Source organism: Neodiprion pinetum, chromosome 7 (genome assembly GCF_021155775.2).
Source record: "Neodiprion pinetum isolate iyNeoPine1 chromosome 7, iyNeoPine1.2, whole genome shotgun sequence".
NCBI lineage: Eukaryota > Metazoa > Arthropoda > Insecta > Hymenoptera > Diprionidae > Neodiprion > Neodiprion pinetum.
The window spans coordinates 13,644,054-13,667,017 of NC_060238.1; the positions used below are offsets into that span (position 1 = coordinate 13,644,054).

Genomic DNA, 22,964 nt, shown 5'->3' on the forward strand with positions numbered 1-22,964 from the left:
GTTTTTGTGATGAATTTGTGACCAGAGAAATAGATAAGGAGAAAGTTGGTTGATGATCTTGTTTATTGATTTAAAGACGTTTCGGGCGGGCCCCACCGACCATATGCAGGAAAATTTGACAACCAGTGTATGCATAAGTGTTGTAGCAGTGACATTGTCGTTGAAAGTCTTCCTTCCAAAAATGTCACTACTACAACACCTATGCTGACATTTGCAACGATTTCATTTTCTCGACAATTTATGTAATAAAATACGAAAAAGACATGAACACAGAAAATCTGATTTCAGAGAAATTGAGTTTTTCGTACAACTTTTGATACTTCGACTTCTTTCTTCTACTTCTCCACTCTTTCTTAAAATAGTTATTCTAAGGTTACAGTATAAAAAACATACTACTCGTCGCAGGTCTACCGAATTCAGCCTGAGAATTTGAAAACAACAAAACACATAATAAATAACAAATAACATGAAGATGTCAAAATGAAAAGATAAAAACGAGGAGTGAGGAGAAAAATATCCGTAAAATAAAATTGAGACAAGAGAGGTGTTGTTAGGGGGACATATAAATATGTACAGAAGACGGCGACGATGATAAAAATGAATCAAATAGATAGTGATTGAAGTCTTTCTGTGTTCGGTTGTATATTTAGTTGAAATTTCTACCTGTCAAGCATTTCGCATCAAATTACTACTGTCACACGTCTTTATCTCATCGAGCTACGTAGATCTACTAACTCTTTCGACCCAAGCTCGACTCTCTATCTTCCTCTCTGTCTCCTCTCCTATTTCCAATACAAATCGTCAGACACTGGTTGTCAAAAATTCCTGAAGATGGCCGGCGGGGCCCGGCCGAAACGTCGTTAACACAATAAACAAGATCACACTTTGACCAGCATCGACGAACTTTCTTCTTATCTGGGTACTTTTATGAATTTTTGGCTAATTTATGGTGTCTCGAAAATTTAGAAGGGGTTTGAAGCAATCTTATAGTGGATTTCTTTTGGAATTCTATAGATTCTCCAAGATTCACTCAAATTTGAAAAACTGTTATAGATTTTTTCAAGGCGCGGGGGGGGGGGGGGGGGGGAGGGGAGGAAACAGTTTCAGAATTCAAACTTTATTCTAAGTGTGGAAAACCATACATAAAATACGGGTTGATTCATTAACGTTCGGTCAACTATGTAAGGTTGACATTTTAATTCGGCTGAAGTTTGGATATGAGGTATTCCACACCATTTCACCTAATCGGTAAAGGTCACCGACGCCGATCTTGGTGTCAATTTTTTTCTCAATTCGTCTATCGAAAAAAAAAGATCACGTGTTCGGCCGTTTTTCGATTAGGCCACCTGTGTCGATCTTATGAATTTTCCGATTTTTCAACTTTTTCGAAACAGACTTTTTTCAACTGGCTCTATCTTCAAGAGCTTTCATTCTTTTCAAAAGATGATACAAATATAAAATATGTCAATAAGTCCGAGCTTTCTGAAAAAAATTTTTGAAAATTTTTCCAACCACACAATTCTAAAATTTTTTCGAAAAAAAAAATCAAAATTTTTTGAATTGCGACACCTTCAATTTTCCTGAAAGTTTTTACTTGCATTCGACCAGTTACAATCAAGTTTTCCTCCAAAGCAAATTATGGACTTCTGATTCGTTCGGGAGTTACACTATCATAAGTATCGAAAAATCAAAAAAATTAACAGAAATCAATCTGAGTGTTTTTTAATGATTCTTGAATCCCTCAAGAATCCCTTGAAGGATTCTTGTGAAATTCAATCTCAATCATCCTTGTCCTCTAATCTATTTGTGTAAATAAATTCAGCTCGATAGCTTCAAATTTACGTAATTCAGAGCAATCAATTCAATTTTTCAAAATTTTTGTGAAATCTAAACACCTCAAGGGATTCCTGTCAAATTCAATATCAATCGACCCCGTGCGCTACCCAATGTGTGAAAAAAAAAATTGTAACCATAGCTTGAAATTTACGGAAGTTAAAGAGCGTACAACCAGTTTTGTCACATACACACACACACACACACACACATTGAGCCAGTTGAAAAAAGTCTGTTTCGAAAAAGTTGAAAAGTCGGAAAATTCATAAAATCGACCCATGTGGCATAATCGAAAAACGGCCGAACACGCGTTCTTTTTTTTCGATAGACGAATTGAGAAAAAAATTGACACCAAGATCGGCGTCGGTGACCTTCACCGATTAGGTGAAATGGTGTGGAATACCTCATATGTTGTGATATACGCTGAGGTCTGGGAATCCTAATATTTTCGAATTTTCAGTCCTTTGGTTCCAAGAAACATGTTAATTAATTTTTTAGAATTTGATTTTCGTTTTCAAATTTTGAGCTATCTGTCTTTGGGAAAAGGATGTTACCTTATATATTTTCCATGTAAAAGAATTTGATCCTCCCAAATTGGAAACGATTTTGAAATACGTCATCAGGAAGTCCTGAAAAAACAGTTTTTTTGACGTTTTCAATCATATAATGTAACATTGCACTTACGAGGCACGTTATGGTCCACCACCTCCTACCTATTTTTCATTACGAACGGCGATGACGCAAAGTCCTGGTATACGATCTGGGTGAAATTATAATGACTGGGAATATTTTTTAATCCCTTCTGTTGTAAATATCTGTCCTTATGTCCCGAACACCCAATTCCTTCCAAATGCAGGTCAAGGTGGCCGAAACAATCACTAGGACACGACCCATACCGTCAGTAGGACGGTGCTAGTACCGAATCTATCACATCCAACGCGGAAACCGATCACGTTAAAATACGGCCCCCTACATCACCCTCAGCAGGTGCTTTAACACCTCAGCAGAAGTACCTGGATTTCCCTCACATCAGTTTCACAGTATCATCACACCTACCATAATTAACGTTAATCATCACTACTGTGTCGAACAGCTGATGGAATGAACCAAACAGGGTCAAGATCCCGTGAAATTGAGTCACACCCATATCGATTTCGCTACTCCTAGCGAAATTTACTGTCGAATCATCAAACTGCTTTAGTACCCATTGTGTCGTGGTTACCTTCCTTTTTTTTCACCACGTTTTTATTAACTCGCTTTCTTATCTGTCTATTTATTTGTTTGTTTGTCTATTCGGTACAAATCGCTAATCTATTTTAAACTAACTTCCAGATAAACTAGAGATTTAAGACTTTTAACATAGCTCAGAAATAGATGACAATGCAATATTATTTATTTGTCAGTTTAGTACAAATGTTGCAGTTGATTTGATACTACAACCTTAAAACTGTACATCGACACCTTACTTTGACACGAGTACGATACGACGACCACCAATGGAGACCGAAGGTAGCCGAAGACCAACGGACACGACAATAGCCGACGGAAACCTAAGGTAGTCGAAGACGTTATACAAAAATGACCAACGATAGATGGAGACGCAGGCGAGGTTGGAGACATACACTGACAAAAGACTTACTGACAAGCGTCAAAGCAGCGACCTTGAAATTTGCCACATATCTCTGTCATTCAATAATGTCGCGATTGGTTTTTGCTCTCAATAAATACACACTAGTGTATGACATGTAATTTACACAAATCTCACTTATTTGGCTCACTAAGTCAAAACAGCATTAATTTATTCTACATAAGAACTTGAGCCACGTGGTGTCGAATAAATACAAACGAGCTATGAGATACACATCTGTGTCACGCATCGGCAATGGAGGGTGGCACGAGCGCCATGCCGCGGACAATCTTCAAAGCTAGCTTCATGCGGGATCTGAACAGTCATGATGTCATCAAGATGTTCAAACTTGATTGCAAAATTTCATAAAACCAAGACTGAAAAGCAGAAAATAATTATTTAAATGAAAAAGAAATTGATTCACAACGTTTTTTACCCTAATAAGTTACTGGGGAGGAATTTCATCCCAAAATATTTTTTTAACCCCTCGCAGAGCCCATTGGTTATGGAAATGGACCTCGTGGCGTCATTCTTCATGCGAAATAAAGATCTTATCGACATTTTCAGCACTTTCTTTAACTCTGCTAATGCTTCACAATATTCAAACAATCAATTTTGGCTAGCAAAACTAAGAGAACCTTTTTTGTGATCCTTAAACAACACCTAGATATATGTATAGCTTTAGAAGTCATTTTTCAAACAAAATATCACGTTTCAGGCGAATTTTACCCAGCTTGATCGTTATGCGATTCTACTGAGTTATGACCTATTCTGGTTAAATAGGACTGAAAGAATAAAATCATGTTATCAAACGAAAAACGGGGGGTACATGCAATAGACGATAGTAAGGAGTGTAAAGGGTAGCTGTCATTGAAAAAACTCCCACAACAGTTCATAAAATTTGCAGTATACTAAAATTGTGATTGACTTGGGTGAACTATTTATGCATCAATTATCTACTGCTTCATATCAATATCTTAAACGTTCAGTCCGTTTTCAAAACGTGGTATAGTAGGAAAACATTTGTACGTTAATAACAGAAGTCTGCAACGAAACCCTCCTTGAAAAAAATATCGTAGATATGAAAGTTCTAATGTGCCAAATATACATCTGTCTTCCATTTTTCGATGTGACGTATTGTTGAAAAGATGAATAAACAAGGATTATCAGGACGTGAACACCTTGCAATTACGTTGGGTTTATTTATAATACAAGTGTTTAGAGAGATGGCAAAAGGATATGGATCATCGACGTGGGATCCGCGAATTAGTGATGAGGACGAGTGTAAATGAAACGAAAATGATGTTGAGATGGAGAGAGATAATGATTACCGATAAACGAGACTTTTATTGATTTCGATGCGGCGATACAGACCGTGTCGCAAGAGAACGTTACACAGAGTGAGTTTTACAGAGCGAGAGAACACATAGATTACACACATACATGATTTCGAGACAGTAGACAATACATGAGATACAGCTGATAGGTTTTGAGTCGCGACACGGGCAAGCGGCGAGGTTTGACGCAGAGACGACAAGTAAACATTGCACGCGAGTGTGCGTCCATGCGTGAGGACGATTTTGAGTGTCACGAGACACACATTTAACTATTCGGTACTTTGCCGAAACAACAAGTTAATGTGTGAGATCAATTTAAGCAGTGAGCTAGACCATGTGAGTGTGTGAGTGGCAATGTGCCGTGAGAGCTTGAAATTGAATGAGAAGAGCTGATGAGTGTTTAGATTGTATTAATCACTGAGTCACTGAGTTATGATTGTATTAATGACATGAGTCACTGAGTTATGATTATATTAATCATATGAGCCGTCAATAGAATTATGCAAGCGCAGAGAAAGATTTAAGCGTGTCACATTTAGAATCACGTGTTGTGCATGATGCTACATGAAACTGTGATAGTTGCCGAGAGCCAGCGTTAAGGTGAGCACTCGGTGACCGCGCGTGAGCGGGTTTGTCCATAATGAGCGATAAGCGTCTGAGGCTGCCTTTGAGTATATTTATTCTCGAACACGTATATATTACGTTATATGATTTTTTCATCATTGGATATTCAGAATTTGTTCTGTTTTGTTTTTGCATTCACACTAATTTAATCTATCCAAATAGTAAGCCCAGGACATAAGTAGTAATACAAGGGGGATTCTGGATACAAATACCTACATTACCGGCAAAGCTCTCCCCAGACGCAAACCCTCAAAGCTTACACCCACCCCTGCCAGATAAAATGCGGTCTACCCCCTCCCTCGTCAGATAAAATGCGCTCTACGTTAGCGTAGTTACCATCGTTTTAGCCGTCTGATTATTGATCGTCGTTAAAAAAATCCTGCAAATTACCATGATTTAACCCCTCGTTGGATGAATTGCGCTCTTCGTCGGTAAAGAAAATCTTCCAAATTACCGTAGTTTTTACCCGTACCAGAAAGTTGTGCTCTGTCTTACCATGCTCATGGAGCAGGATCGCGTAACTGCATTGCCGAGCGCAACCACGAGCCCTCGGATTTTCGGCCGCATATCCTCGCACGTGTCAAGTTGAGCTTCCAGAACGTTCTCAAGGTTTCAGCTTCAAGAAGATTCTCCGACGATCAAGAAGTACGACGTTGGGCGGCTAATGCGAATACCTTGAACGAATTTTAGGTCGACAAACAATTCTTGGAATCGTCCGACGGAAACAATACTCGGAATCGTCCGACGAGTTTTAATTTGACGTCAACGTTGAGCGGCTGGTGGTCAAAGGATTTCGTTGTGACGTTGAATTCTGAAAAGTTCCGCGGACGTTTTTTCTGTAGCTTATGATGCTCCAGAAGTTTCTAAAGAATTGTACGCTTGATGGGAGAAATGCGGCTATGAAAGTGAAAATTTTACGCCGGAACTTTAGCTCTACATCTCCACTAATGAAGAGCACTTCAAAACAAAAAGAATTACGACAGCGAATTGACATATTCTTGAAAAATATAGATCAAACATATCAACTTAACAAAGTGATTAAAAAGTTGGAGTTTTGAACTTTAATAAAGAGTACAGACAAGAGAAAAAAAACTGTTGAAAAAATGGATTTCTCCAAACTCGATAAAATTGGTGAACAGGAGGAATTTCTACCAACGAGAAAGCTGTCAGACTTGGAGATGTCGAAAAATGACCGAGTTACAAGCATTAGGAGAGTACAAACACGGTTTCGATAACGGATGACTGTCGACATCGATGGTACGTTCAGCGTGTTCCTTCCAGCACGGATGGCAAAAGTCCTTTGCGAGGACGACGTTCTGTTCCAGAACATGGCGCAGGCTACCGAGAAGGATCGACTGCTCGTGCGATACCTGGGTGGTCAGTACAACTAAGTGGAATTTGCGGAAGCGTCGACTCTTAAATAAGTTTCATCAAATAAAAAACCTAATCGTTATCTCTGTTCCAATTATATACTGGAACAATCTACTCAAACTATACATATAATGCGCATGCGCCAAATAATTCAATCTCATTGGTCGGTGAAATCGCCCCGCGGTGATGTTTTCGTCTGCTCAGCAGGGCGCCAACGTACACGTAATGAAACTAAAGCTGTAAATCTCTCGCGCGTAAAGCCATGGATTGAGGTTATGCTGCTGTTTATTTTTACGTAGCGTGAATTGTCTAAGAAGAATAGTATCGTTCGGAAGATATTCAACCGACGCAATAAAGAATTTAACGGAAAACCAAATATCAAATGATACAGAAATTGGGTGTTATTTATTGAAAGAAAAAATCTAAAATTCAATGTAAAATGTCATTAACAAGGGGGAGTCCGGACGAACAGAGGTAGGTGAGTAGAAACAATGTTTATTGTGACCAGATTCTTTATTTACATGAAATTAAAAATAAATGAATGGTTGAGACCCAGTAGAATGTATTTCCAGAGTAGATTCGTTACGGTGCAGTGCTCCAGAAGTCAGTAATTAGTGCTGATGAACATGAAATCAATAAAAGAAATGAGTAACAGGATATGAAGAAATTATTTATCTTAAACACGAAGCTTAGGAGGACAAAGAGTAGCAATTAACAGCAAACGTACCCAACGCAATACTCGCAAAAACCCTTGCCGACATCATTGATGACTTGACAAAGTTTCCACAGCTCCATTGTACAACAATCAATGTTCCGTTAACAACGAGGGTTCACAAGATAGCCAAGAATTAAAAGAGAAAAAGAACAGTTAATATTACAGTGTAACTCATGCTATTAAAGAAAAGTCAGGAACCAAAACAATAACTTACAAGACAATCGTCCGATAACTCTGGGAAACCAATCTCCACTCTTCTGATCACCCCTCGTCTGGCCATTGGTTGCCTTTCAAAAAGTGCTCAAAATGCCCTCCAGCAGCTGCAACGCAGTAACCGAGCCGGTCATAAAAGGCATTTGTCGTGTTGGATATGATATCCGGAGACAGGTTCTGCAGGATGTCCAAGATCCTAGCTTGCAGTGCGGCAAGGTCTTTAATCCTACCTTGGGCATACAGGATATTTTCCAAATGGCCCCACAAGCCGTAGTCCAAGGGAGCGAGATCCGGTGAACGGGCTCGCCACTCGACTTCCGGGCTTGCCCTACCAATCCAGCGTCCACGGAATTGTTGGTCGAGGTAATCACGCACCACACGTGTGAAGTGTGGTGGGTCTCCATCCTGCTGACACCAAACAGGTTTGCCCTGAACACAAAAAATGATACGTCACTTGTGGTGAGCATAAAATTATTCATTGCAAAATCATACGCACTCTGTTAATAATAACGCCAGCTCTACATGATGAAATACACTCACGATTTCTTCTTCAATCAGCCTCAGAGTCGGTACGATCCTCCATTTCAGCAACCAGAAGTACTTCTCACCATTGAGGTTTCCATGAATAAAAAATGGTCCAATGAGCCGATTGCCAATCGCGCCAAGCCAGACGTTGAGCTTCAACGGGTACTGCTGCGCACAGTGCTCCCAAATCCCAAATCTTCAGACAAAAATAGAAGGTATTGTGTAATCGCTACAAAATACGGTGTCCGGGGGTTTTCGAGGTTGCTGAGCCCGAATCTGAAGTCAAATTTTCAATAAACAAGATAGCGGCCCAAAAATTTCAAAAAATTTTCTTCAAAATTCAATTAATCTTCGCGAAATCTGGTACTCAGGGGTTTTCGAGGTCGCTGAACACGAATCTGAAGTCAAATTTTCAAAAAACAAGATGTCGGCCCACAAATAGCGGAAAATTTTCTTTAAAATTCAAATAATCTTCACGAAATCTGGTACTCGGGGGTTTTCGAGGTCGCTGAACACGAATCCATTTTGAAAAAACAGAAGAACATGCTAATATATGTATGTGGAATATAGTAGATAGGTAAAGTATCGAAATGGACAATACAAATTCGAGTATATTCACTCATTTTATGAAAAATTACATTATATACAAACAGTTAATAAACAAACCTATTTTTCAAGTTGGGAAAATTAATCTCTATCTGTAGTTGCAGCATAACTATCATCATCACTATCGCTATAGTCACTAGATAAAACGTCTTCATTATTGTGAACACTAGCTGACTTTAACAACGCAACTGCCTTGCGTGATAAAGATTTGGTTGCCTTTGCTGGCAGCTAACGTATACTGGAAATGACAGGGTCGGACGAAACCAAAAGCCGCGAGAAAACATCTTCCATATTGTCCTTTTCCTACATTTTCTGGAAAAATCTTGTCGGAATGATTTTATGTACTTATTACAAACGAAATATTTCCTCGCGAGTGTAGCGAACTTCACTGTGTATCTGCGAACCTAGAAAAAAAGAATTCAATAATGAGATAACAATATATATAATTTTGAAGAATTGATAATATTACTACAACACTGTAAACAATACAATAATAATATTCTAAACAACGTTTTTCAGCAACAAATTTGGGGGAAATAATCCCCTGACTTCGTGCCATGCCGTGTGCCGCGCGCCGCGCTACCCGCTGAGCCTGAGGTCAATCCCCACGTCTATTTATAAGAAAATTCACCAAAACGGAAAAGGCAGTCGTAGGCAGCTAATCTTTGGTTATGTAATACTCAAGAGTCTGAAGAATGATATGAAACCCGTCCGGTCATTTAATTATGTTTAATTATTCATTTTTACACTATGTAAACATAATTTTTTTTCGTCGCGGGCACGTGAATACACAGTACTTGTTTACATTTTTTGTTGCTTGGTGTGAGATTGATATGACAAACTTTACCGATATAGAAGATGTACTTACTTCCAGGAGAAGATTCCATTTTGTAAAATTGAAATAGCTGAATTCTACTCGAAGTTAATGCACTTTTAACACAGCCGAAGTTTTAGAGCGTAGCGCACGACCGACGCTACCTGCTCGGGCACTCCGTTACGAATGAGATCCCAACGGCTAAACGCAACAACTGCCACTTTCCGACCCTTGAAAGGGACGCCAGTAATACCCCTCTACCTGACCAAGTACTTAGAATTCCTTAAATAAAAACTTCATTTTTTGATTTTTGTCCAGCAATTTGGGATTTGGGGCCACTGTGCTGCGTGCCCGCCTGAATGAACAGACGAGGGTTGTTTCGACATCAGGCTTTGGTGTTCTGCCTGTTCGGTTTCCTGACAAGTATCACCGTACTTTTATCGGAGAAAAAAATGCGACTCAACAAGCCCTCGTCTGCGTTCAGACGTCCCATCATCTCTTGGCTGAAGCGAAGACGACTATCGTTATCACCAGCCAAGAGTTCTTGATTGACTTGAAACGTGTACGATCTGTACTTTGCTTCACGCAATACTCTTCTGACCGACGCGTTGGATATTTCTAAATCCCGGGCGATGCGGCTGATCGGTTTGAATGGATCCTCTTCGACGGTCAAGCAGATGTCTAGCTTGGTATCCCAGCTTAGCTGACGGTTTGGCTGAGAGATTTTTCTGGCCCTCTCGTCGACACTTCCCGATTTTTCAAATTTTGGAACTAGATTCCTTTTGGTCGTAACGAGGGTGTCGGTCGATCCGGGTGTAAGACGTCGAAATGGTCCTGATTTTCCTGGTAAGACAGGCCCTGGTAATGATGTTTCACCAACTCTACTTTTTCATGCACAAAAAACTTGTAATAAGGCATTTTTGACCTAATGAACCTGATAACAAAATTCACAAAAGGATCGAGGTAATTGCCGGACACATGGTTGAAGACCACGATTTTGCGATCTTTTTGCAAAGTAATCAATTTACGCGGGCGGGATTGTTTATATTCGCGGGTGGGAAAGTTACGAAACTCTAGAGACTGATGATTGTATTGGCTAATACCAGTCGCGATCGTTGCCCTCATTTAATCAAATTCTGGTATCACCAGAATCGTGGTTTTTGCGCCCTCGCAGTGTCGCCGATATGCACAGAATTAGGATACGAACTATCTGGTTAAATACCACATGGTAATCTGTGTCTGAGTTTCAATTCAAGAAATCGATGTCCCTCTTGATCATCACGTAGGAAAACAAGGAAATAGTTTCGCGATGTGATCGGCGATGTTGATTCACCGTATTTAGCGGTTCAGCTGAACGAATTTCAGTAACCTCGCGATCATATTGTGATATTCGCGATCATATTGTGAATTTGCAATTCGAAAAAGTTTGTTGATTTCGGGAAAATATGGACGATGAAAAAAATCCACAACACAAATTGAATAGATGGTATTCACAAAAGAAATACGTCAAACGATATCTAACGATCCGTAATTTGTGATTGTGATTTTTGAGCATTGAGCCAAGTGATGTCTGGTGGCAATGCGTCTCATTAACAATTTATGTTTTGTGCATTTTACTGGAAATTAAATGTATCCAAGAATATCAAAAGATCCTGTCTGATAATAATAGCTTCTAATATTTTCAGGTACGAAATAGTTCATTGTCAAAGCGGGACTAAATTTGTCAGGCATGGTAGCGTGAAGGTAAACTTCTGATTACGTGATCTTTGACTATTGGAATATTTTAACATCGATTCAATGATAGAATTCGTTTTTTTTTTTTATTTTAGCAAGTTCGAAGTTTAACACGAGGTTTAACACACTTTGATTACCACGAGGGAAATTATGCCTCACCTGATGGTCAAAACGTTTAAGTGGCAAGGATCCTGGTTTCTCGAGCGGTGCAATCATTATAACCATCGAACCTGGTTGTTCCGTCAGACATCAGGTGCCAGAGTGAATTTCATCAGGCCATCGCAGCCTTCTCAACATCAGTTGAGACAAAATTGAAGAGCGGGATATACTACAGATCATAATGGCTGAATATCCCATCATTTTACTTTGATCGAGCCAATAGCGATAAGTTTGTTACTTAACCGTTGCCGCCAATTTATTCTACCGAGGAATCATTCTGTGCACTATTGTAATTCAAGCATCATCATTGACCAGCATTGTTTTTCAAACTTTATACCATTTAATTTGATATCTTATTTTGAAGATAACTTTTACTCTCTTTGGCATTAAATTCAAATAAATAGTTTTTCAAGTCCCCAGTTGGATTGTAGGGTTAAATTTTGCTAAGCGAACTGAATCAATCTAAATCTAGAATTCTTGAATAACTTCAGTTGAAAATGTCTTCAAATTGATTCCTTGTTGACGGTGTCATCTGGCTAGCTAGTTGCACGATAACTTGGAACCAAATTCAATTTCACACTCTTTGTAGGGAGCTAAGACTGAAAGCTTGTGAATCTCCATGTACCGTAATTATTTCTGCATTTTATGTAAGCATTTCCGGGAGCAAAAAAAAATCTCATTTTGAGATTGGAAATGGAACCTGAAACGCAAGTTATTCAGTAGCATGAATTGAAAACCAAGAATTTTATAATGGTTCCTGCAACAAAGGGCCTCTTTCCAAATATCCTTTTCACAAGGTGATGTTCGGAGGACCATGAATAAGATATTGTATCGGATCACATTACTTGGAAAAAGATCTTCATGAACTTCGTTTAAAATTAGATATTCATTTATTTTGATGAAACAAGAGACACAATCTTGAATCCGATAAGTCAATTTCGTCGTAATAATGTTCTGACATTACTCTAAAACATGATTGTCCTTGAAGCTAATTGTGACGTTAAGGCGCACTTTGAGAAAGTTGATTTTCAACTTGTGTCACAGAATGTGATCTACGTTCCTGAGTTCTACGCTTCAGATTAGATTTTCTTTCTTTCGAACCGCACTAACATGAAATACAGAAATCATTTCAAGAAATCTAATATCATTTGAATTTTCAATTTGAGTATTAGGTTTCCTTCATTTATTTAATCGAACATCATTGAAAATTTGCGAAATGAATCCTGATAATTATTAGGAAATTTTTAATAGTAGTAGCAATAATTTATTGATTGGAAAAAATACATTGACTATTGATTATTTGTAAATTTTGTTGAAAGATTTTCGAGGAAAAAAAGATTCACAGTTCTGTTAAAGATAGTGGGATATTTAAATTCCTTGAACGCTCGGTTCAATGTCTCATTTTCAAAAGTGATAACATTCAATATCACCGCCTGAAATCACAAGAGGGTGAGAAAGTTGCTTAGTTGCTTGAAAGTGGCGATGATCTTTGTACGTGTGATAAATTGAGTAGGCAGATAACAGTAAATATTAGAGATGTAATTATTTTGGCGGTATCACCTGTTGACAGAAAAAATTTCATTGTTATTTCTAAAGTACGAAATAATAAATGTGATTAAATAAAGTGTTCCCACCTACCTGCTGCGTTTCTTCCAAGCACCCAACATTAACAGATTTCTCATTTCAGTCGAATAAAGCCAATTTTCGAAGAGCATTAGCATCAACTTTCCGAGTCACTACCTCGATCGTTTGAGATTCTAGCCTCAAAAATTCGTATGAACTACATCGCTGCCAGAAACAGAGTTTGACAGCTGAAACTCGGAGTGGCCAGCCTGCCCAAGCAGCCGATAAAACTCGCGTATGCGCATTGCGTGTATAGTTTCAAGAGATCGTCCCAGTATATTAGAAAAAGAATCGATCAGAATAATAATTAAGATTTAAGAACCTTTAAGAAAAATTATTATATAAATCTTCAAAAAATGTATATCAAAAAATGTAATTGTTTTCCCTATGGACACATACATTTTTCTCATCTTTATATGTGTCACGTCCGGCGTATCGCCACACGTCTCCCTCATCTTGTCACTTTTCCACGATCATTAAAGTATCCTTATCATTTTATTCCTCTCCTCCTATTTCCATTCTGGCTCACGCCACTCGCTTTTTGCCGACTCTGCTATTTCTATTCCCCACCATTTTGCACACCTTACGTCTAATTCTTTTTACCACAGGTACTCCGATTCCAACGTTCGACACGAACAAGTCTTTTTTTCCAACACTCAACAATCTGACGTATAAGTTTACTTATCAATTGTGAACTACACACCCGGCTCAAAACTAGTCCGTGAATTATTCAACCAAATATATAGTCCGTACCTCAAACATCCAAACGTTATTTCACCCTATCCCAAGTTCCTGTTGTCTCCAGACGTAGAGGCAAAGGCGAATCCGTTTGTTCCTTATCACTCGGGAATGAATGACGTCAAAGGATGTAACATATGCATCTGAAATACACAAAAACAAATGATGTAATTTTCAGAAATTTAATGTATACCTAGCATCATGTAAGTCTTCGTTGTAAAGAAACCAATTAATCGAATTTGTTATAAAAGTCATGAAATGCATGAATTGCTAGCAACCAACGACTAAATCAGGTGAAATTAATATATAAAGGCTGAGTTTTTTATCTTGAGACATCGAAATATCTCAAGAAATACGCATTGTACAAAGAAATTTTCGAGTCCAAAACTGTTTGATTTGGAGGGGGAAAACTCACCCCGTAAAATTCAACCCCCCACCCCGAACCCTGAGGGCGTGATGGGTAGTAACTTCAAAATCTTAAATGGAAACCCCTATTTTTTATTGTAGATTCAAATTCTCCATGAGAAAATACGCAAATTTTATTGGAAACTTTGTTTCGATTGCATACAGATGGCGCTGTACTTGTAAAATATCAGATTGTCGATTATTCTAAGGCATTATTCCATTATTCTAAGATGAACGAATACGTGTCGAACGGTTTTAACGGTACAAGTCGGAAAACTATCGGGTTGCTTGTTTTCAAGTGATCTTTTACATAAAGTTCTTAAATTAGTGACCTTCCACTTGGTTGCGTTTATTGATCCGCGCTTCGAATGATTGTACACAACTGAGAAGTGTCTCTGGTGTTATTTTTGGACAAGCATTTCTGATTCGCTGAATCATGTTCTCAAGAGTCGTTTGCACTCCTCGATAAACATCACCCTTCAAATAACCCTACATATAAAAATTCGGTGACCTGAGATCTGTCGATCTGGCGGGCCTATTCAGCAGACCCGCTCTATCAATCCAGCGACCAGTGAATTTGGGATCCAGTACTTCTCGTGCGAGTGCCGAGTAATGCGCTGGACAACCGGCATGTGGAAACCACATGTTCTGTCGCACTTCCAAGCTAAGTTCTTCAAAGCAAGAGAATATCGTTCCTGCTCTCATCCCCGAAGGCTGTGATGGCGAGTTGAACTGCTCTAACCAACAAGTCTTCGGGCAGGTAGAGGGCCCATTCTCGCGGCACATGCACATCAGATGAAATGTATACGTTCCCCGTTTTTTGGAAGAAAAAAAATAAAAAATTAATACATTGAAAAAAAGTACTATTCTTGTACAGCTCACTGATCGAAATAACGATGTATTCGAAATGTTTTGAGATTTTTTTTTTTTTTTTCAAATGACCTCGAAAAAAAACACACGTTGAATTATTTCCATTCACTCGAGTGATATCCTCAAGTTGTTGCACAATAAACGTAAAGACTTTATGATTTCGAAAAATTAACGACGGAGCCAGGAATCGAACCTGGCGTCTAAAGATGCTCGACCGGCGCCTTACTCGACTAGACCACCCAGCCGCCCTAACTCTGTTGTCGTTAATTTCTCTCATCATTAGTGAGTTCGAATTTGTTTTGATGTGCTTGGTATGTGCAGATAGGAATGTTTGTCTCTTAAGCACCCTGTGTCAGAATGTATGTACAATTTTTCGGAATCACCAATTTCTCTAATTTATATCTTTCAACAATGATCTTCGCGTAATTAATGATATGCACATCCGCATATCATTCATGAGACGGCTTTGCCCGTCTCACGTGGCTTCCCATCGGAAGCAAAAATCCAAAATGTCAACATTCATCATCTAGATACATTCTTACATATGGTGCTCCAAGAAACGAAAATTCATATTCACACATACCCGGGCACACGAAAACGAATTCGAACTCACTGATGATGAGAGAAATTAACGACAACAGAGTCAGAGCGGCTAGGTGGTCTAGTGGAGTAAGGCTCCGGTCAAGCATTTCTAGACGCCAGGTTCAATTCCTGGCTCCGTCGTTGATTTTTCGAAATCTCCAAATTTTCAAATTTCCACTCCATTAACAATATCCTTCTCGTAAAAAAATCATTTGCACACCCGCATATCATTCATTAGACGGCTTCGCTTGTTTTACGTGGCTTTCCATAAAGAAGCAAGGATTCAAAAGGGTGAATACACCATCTACACATTAAAGTCCTATATACATTTACACAGTGCTTGGAGAGACGAAATTTTTTATACGTAGAAACTTTATATCTGCACTGGTTTCAATCACCCACCTGAACACTGCAATTGTTCGTAACAGAATGATTTTATCAGACGTATGGGGCACCCCTCGTACATCATCTTCATGTGTTTGGGTTCTAATTAAACCTATATGAAATCGTAGAGTGGTTGACACTTGTCGGTTACGTTTGTATAATATTTCTGATTCACTCTGCTCTACTGCACTAGTGTGTAGGCTTCGATACCATAAACCTGACACCCGTAGGCAAAGTAAAACATCACCATCTACTAATAAGACTATTCTTCCGTGTATCACTGGCGATAAGTTCACTACCACAGCTCTCTCGTACGTGACGCGTGTGAAAATCCTTTGCCAAAAACTGCTCTACCATCCTACATGCGCTGCAGGTTCGTTCGAGAAATATCTTGAAATGTTGGTTAAAGAATATCGCATACGGTTGTTTACGAATTTTCGACAACGTGTGAGTCACGATGTTGTTTACCCATACAAGGAACCGTACCACCGTGAAGCAGTCATTCTGAATCAAGCCTTGGAACCATAGCATTTTTGAGTCTGTGCGATAGAAGAAGGAACAAGCATGGATTCCGAAAAGTGCTTGAAATCAATAAAAATCATTAAGACCGCGCCTAAGATTTTTTCTGAAAAATCTTCACCGACAGAAATTCAAAAGTGTATTCGATTTGGAACCCAAAATACCAGACTTTTGGATAAAATTTTACGAAACAACGCATCAACGATCAGACAGAAGACATGAGTTTTGACCACAAATGGAATCTAGAAATCGTTGACAGCTTAATTTCAACACTTTCAAACACTATGTAATGGATTACAAAGCCGACGGAGAAACGATCGAGTACGGTGGAAACATTTGGAGACAGCTTTTGAGAGCCGCATTAGAGCGGGAGCCGTATTCAGTCTGCGGCATAAGGACTTGAGCAGGTTCTTGAAAGATGCGAAACACCTCGTCGTTGCAAGACGGAAGAAGATGCTGCAAAAGGCAGGAAGTTTGACAGCGAACTGTGTCTTGTCCTATAAATTCAGTGTGACAAAGAACGCTGAAATTATAGAAGAAATTAAATTTTTAAATACTAAAAATCAACTCATCCGCCAACCAACGGATATACACGGTTGGTTTGAAGAGAACGTGAAGTAGAGTGTTGGCCAAGGTGGTGGATTTCCAAAAAAAAAAAAAACTCTGGCTGGTCATCGACTAAAATAATCAATCTGAGTGTGAATATTAACAAGTATGTACCGTCACGACGAGGTGTGTACCATACACACCACTACCTAAGGATATTCAAGATGAAAAGGCTATCGTCAACATTCGTAACAGCGACGCATATTGCTTTCGTTGGTCAGTCACCGCAGCTATCTTTCCATCCAACAACACTCCCAGCGTAGTTACCTCGTATCCACATTTCAGCTCTGTGCTACGGCAGGATGGTTTGAATTTTCAATTGCCTTTAGATCAAATTATAAACTTTGAAAAACTTAACGAACTTTCGATTAACGTCTATGGTATAGAATAAACTGAAGGAAAAACAGAAGCACAGTGAAATTGTACCCGTTTACTTAAACCGAAACAAGTCTGATAAACCTTCGATTCATCTTTTAGTGTTGAAGACTAAAATTGTTAATAATGATGATGTTGATATGGAAAATGATGGAAAGAAAGTAACACATCATTTTGCATGAATTCGCAATTTATCGCGTTTAACAAGATCACAAATTTCTGGTCACCGTGTTCGTACTTGGTTATGCGATAGGTGTCTGTCAAAATTTCAATCTGAAAGATGTTTGTTGGAGCATAGAGTTGATTGCATGAGTTTGAACGAAACCAAAGTTATTTTACTAACAGAAGAGGATCAGATTCTGAAATTCAAAAATTTTACGTACGAAGAAACCGTTCCGTTCTGCATTTACGCGGATCTTAAATGTTTACTGCAACCTACTTTTAAAAGTATACGAGGAAAACGACCCATTGATCAGAAGAATATTCCGTGCAGTAAAGCTTATTATCTACATTGTGCGTTTAAGGATTCAATTTTAAAATTCAAAATCAATCGTGGAGAGATTTGCATTCAATACTTTATAAATGAGTTAGTAGAATTAGCACATTCGTTGGAAGTATATTCAAAAACTGCTGTACCTATGGAACCTTTGACGCGTGATCAAATTGACGAATTTCAATCTGCTGAAATACGTCATATTTGTGAAAAACCTTTCACGTCCAAAAACGTGAAACGTCGTAATCACTGTCATTTCACAGGGAAGTATCGTGGTGCTGCTCATCCGGGATGTAATTTAAATTATCAAAATTCACATGCTATTCCAGTGATATTCGACAATCTATCAGGTTACGATGCGCATTTTCTGATTAAAGTATTGGCGACATCATTTAAGTGTATTATTTAGCTTTCACTCGTTAATGAAGAAAAGTACATTTCATTCACTAAATATGTCAAGAGAACGAACGTTGAGTTCAGATTTCTAGATTCATTCAGTTTTATGCCCAGCAGCTTTGAGAAATCGGCATCGTATTTGGAAAATAATCAAAAAACAATTACACGCAAATTTTGCAGGACCTTGGATGAATTTCAATTGTTGACCAGAAAAGGTATTTTCTTTTACGAATAGATCGAAAACTGGAAGAAGTTCGAGAGCAGACGACTACCAACCAAAGAACAGTTTTATTCTAAATTGATCGACATGGACATAACAGATGACGATTACGCGCACGCATGCAAAGTTTGGCAAACTGTTAACGTTGGAACTTTGGGAGGATATTCGGACTTGTATTTACAGACAGACGTTATTTTACTGGCTGACGTTTTTCAAAATCTTCAACGGAAGTGTTGGACGACGTATAGACTGTACCCGTTACATTATTACACAGCGTCCGGTCTATCGTTCGACGCAATGCTAAAGTGTACCGGCATCGAGCTCGAGCTTCTCACTGATATAGATATGATTATGTTTATCAAAAAAGGTATTCGTGGCCGTGTGTTGCAATGCTCTAAAAGACACGCAAAGGCCAATGATATGTATATAGGAGCGGCATTCGATCCAGAAGTCGAAGAACCTTATCTCATGTACTGTGATGTTAACCATTTGTACGGGGCTGCTATGAGCTTTGCTCTGCTATGCAGTTGCTTCGAATGGGTGTCAGATTTCAGACGATGCGATGTTCTTAACACCTCAAAAGAAGCGCAGTTCGGTTACATATGAGAGGTAGATTTGAAATATCCTGAAGAATTGCGTGAAATGCATAAAGATTTACCACTGTGTCCACAGCATTACGTACCTCCGATTTCAAATAGTAGACAGTCAAAATTGACGACCACGACTACTTTTTAATCAAAACTATGTTACTCATTATCGCGTTTTGATGCAATGTTTGCAAATAAGCTGAAGGTGAGTTAAAATTCACAGAGTACTTGAATTCCGGCAAACACCGTGGCTCAAGAATGATAAAGATTTGAATACCGTTTCACGAAAAAAACTCCATCAACGAATTCGAAAAAAGCTTTCATTAACTAATGAATAACGCAGTTTTCGGTGAAACGATGGAAAATGTTAGGAAGTACACAGATGTCAGGATGATCACGACATGGGATGAAAGATACGGTGCTAGAGCTGCTATTTCCAAACCAAATTACCATAGCTGCACGATTTTCGAGAAGGACATGATAATAGTTGAATTGAGTAAAACGCAAGTCAAATTGAATGAGCCATTGTATGTAGGCTTCACCATTCTATATCTTTCGAGAACCTAAGTAGTAGAACAAGAAGAGTTCTGCGTAGAAACACCTTCTTTACCGACCAAGCCGACCAATCCGCCTATACGTGTATCCCAGACGCAAACCCTTGAAGGTTACCCCCACTCTCGTAAGATAAAATGTGCTCTGCCGACCGCTCGTCGGTTGAAAAATCTTCCAAATGACCATGATCGTGGGTAAAAAATCCTCTAAATGACCATGATCGTCGGTAAAAAATGCCTGAAATTGCCGTGGTGTAACCCCTTGTGGAATCAATTGTGCTCTTTGTCGGTAAAGAAAATCATGTCATCGAGCGGGATCGATAACTGCATTACCGAGAGCACTTCGTGAATCCTCAGGCGTTCGAGCGGACCCCGTGGATCCTCCAACGTTCGACCGAGAATCCTGGCATGTGTCAGTTTTTGAGAGCTTCCAGAAGGTTCGAGAAGATTCTCACGGCCTTAAATGAATCTAGACTGACAAACAATTCGTCCGACGTGTTTCGACTCGATGGTGAGCGGCATGCCGACAACGGATTGCGGTGCGACGTCGAATTCTGAAAGGTTCTGAAATTTGTATGCGGCTGCCTCGACCCTGAGCGAATGTAGGCTCACAACTCTTCTTGAATTCCGAGTATTATCCGTATAGTAACCTGAACTTGGACATTAGTCACAATCGCTTTGCATCACTGTACGAGATGTACGCAAACTTTCAAGCCACTTATTACGGCAAAGAACCTCAGCCCCTGTTGACGAAGACCGAATTTCTACAGTACGAACCTTTGATTTTCATCGACTGTTCGAAACAAAACGTGGCTCTGAAATCTGGACCGGTAGATATTCGTATCGAATTCGAGGCTGATAATAACTTTTCTACTAGTACATCTGCCTACTGCTTGATTTTACATTATCGTATAATTGAATATAACCCGCCGAGTGGTGGGGTGAGGAAATTGGTATAAAAACCTTCAACGTTGTGACAATCGATTCAGTATTTTTCACGATGGAGTTCATAGTCGACGTACAAGGATTCAGAAGACCGGGTCCCGAGTATATACCAAAAGAGTTGGCAGTTGTGTCACTCGACGAAAATACCAACCCGTCAAATTTTCTCTTCAAACCTCCGTACGATTGGAATTATTCACTCGCTCCATTTAAAAGCAAAAATTTGTGGCTGTCACGGAATTATCATCGACTATCCTGAGAAGGTGGTGATTCACCTTTTGAGAAGCTCGACTTCACCATCGAATGTATGTCGCTGTGTGATGCTTCAACGGTTCACGTGAAAGGTTTGGAGAAGAAAAGTTGGCTGCAGAAAATTCTGGGTGAAAAAGTTGGAGTAGTTGATTTGATGGATTTGGGTTGTCCGTCGTTGCAGAAATTGAATAGAATGTCAGACATGAATTTAAACTGTACGCATCATGCTATATTGCGTCCAAACTATGCAGCTCAAAACGTATTGTCACTGCGAAATTTTTACTCAAACACGAAAGACAATCGGTATCTACTCGAACAGTTATTGATTCTCATTGCGTAAAGCATGGGTACGGTACCGTTGAGTAAGAAACATGTAATTACAGTCATATATTATCATTATGAATTTCATGTAAAACTGTGATCTTTAGTTGTTTTTTTTTCAATAAAATATTTTGCATCGTCAATATCAACCGTTAATTCAGAACCTTTGTCCTGCTAGTTAAGAGTTTATTTCAGAACCTTCCAGAATTCAACGTCGCACCGAAATCCTTTGACCGTATGCCGCTCACCGTCGTGTCGAAACACGTTGGACGATTCCGAGTATTGTTTTCGATGGACGATTCCGAGAATTGTTTGTCTCAAATTCGTTCAAGGCCAGAGCGGGTGTTTCAGAATTCAACGTCGCACCGAAATCCTTTGACCGCATGCCGCTCACCGTCGAGTCAAAACACGTCGGACGATTGCCAGTATTGTTTCCGTTGGACAATTCCGAGAATTGTTTTGTCTAAAATTCGTCTAAGGCCAGAGGGAGTCTTTCAGAATTCAACGTCGCACCGAAATCCTTTGACCATATGCCGCTCACCGTCGAGTCGAAACACGTCGGACGAATTTTTTGTCAGTCTAGATTCATTCAAGGCCGTGAGAATCTTCTCGAACCTTCTGGAAGCTCTCAAAACCTAACACATGCCAGGATTCTCGGTCGAACGTTGGAGGATCCACGGGGTCCGCTCGAACGCCTGAGGATTCACGAAGTGCTCTCGGTAATGCAGTTATCGATCCCGCTCGATGACATGATTTTTTTTACCGACAAAGAGCACAATTTATTCCACAAGGGGTTACACCACGGCAATTTCAGGCATTTTTTGCCGACGATCATGGTCATTTGGAGGATTTTTTACCGACAATCATGGTCATTTGGGAGATTTTTTCACCGACGAGCGGTCAGCAGAGCACTTTTATCTTACGAGAGTGGGGGTGACCTTCAAGGGTTTGCGTCTGGGATGCACGTATAGGCGGATTGGTCGGCATGGTCGGTAAAGAAGGTGTTTCTACGCAGAATTTTCCTTGTTATACTACCAACCTACATTCACGATTTTCACTATAATTATGTTGGAAATTTGGAAACCATGCAAAATTAATGTACACCGATACAGATAGTTCAATTTATCAATTCACTGTCCGTGACATATACCAGTGTGTGAGAGTGGATTTGCGCAAATTCCACACGTCTGATTACCCATACGATAACCTCTATGGAATGCCTTGAGCGAATGAAAAAGTCCACATATTGATGAAAGACAAAAATAATGGAAAGATCATGTTAGAATTTGTTTGAATAAGAGCTAAATTACATTCATTTCGAGTGTCAAGAGATAAGAAAGATCAAAAATGGGCGAAAGGTGTCAAAGAATGAGCATTGAAAACAATAAATTCTAACGATTACAGGGAATGTGCTTTACAACATAAAAATGCAATAAAAAGTCAGAATTTGATATCGAGTCAAAAACATGAAGTTTATACTGCAGAAAAGAAGAAGCCTAGCACGGAGCTGGAATGACGACAAGAGGATCGTATTCCACGTTA

At 39.2% G+C, this 22,964-nt stretch overlaps 1 protein-coding gene across 1 annotated transcript in view; it reads left to right on the forward strand.

The window, feature by feature from the left end:
* The window catches only part of Fife (regulating synaptic membrane exocytosis protein fife), a 2,091,151-nt gene that overhangs the window by 1,421,213 nt on the left and 646,974 nt on the right, over positions 1-22,964 (forward strand). The window lies entirely within an intron of this gene.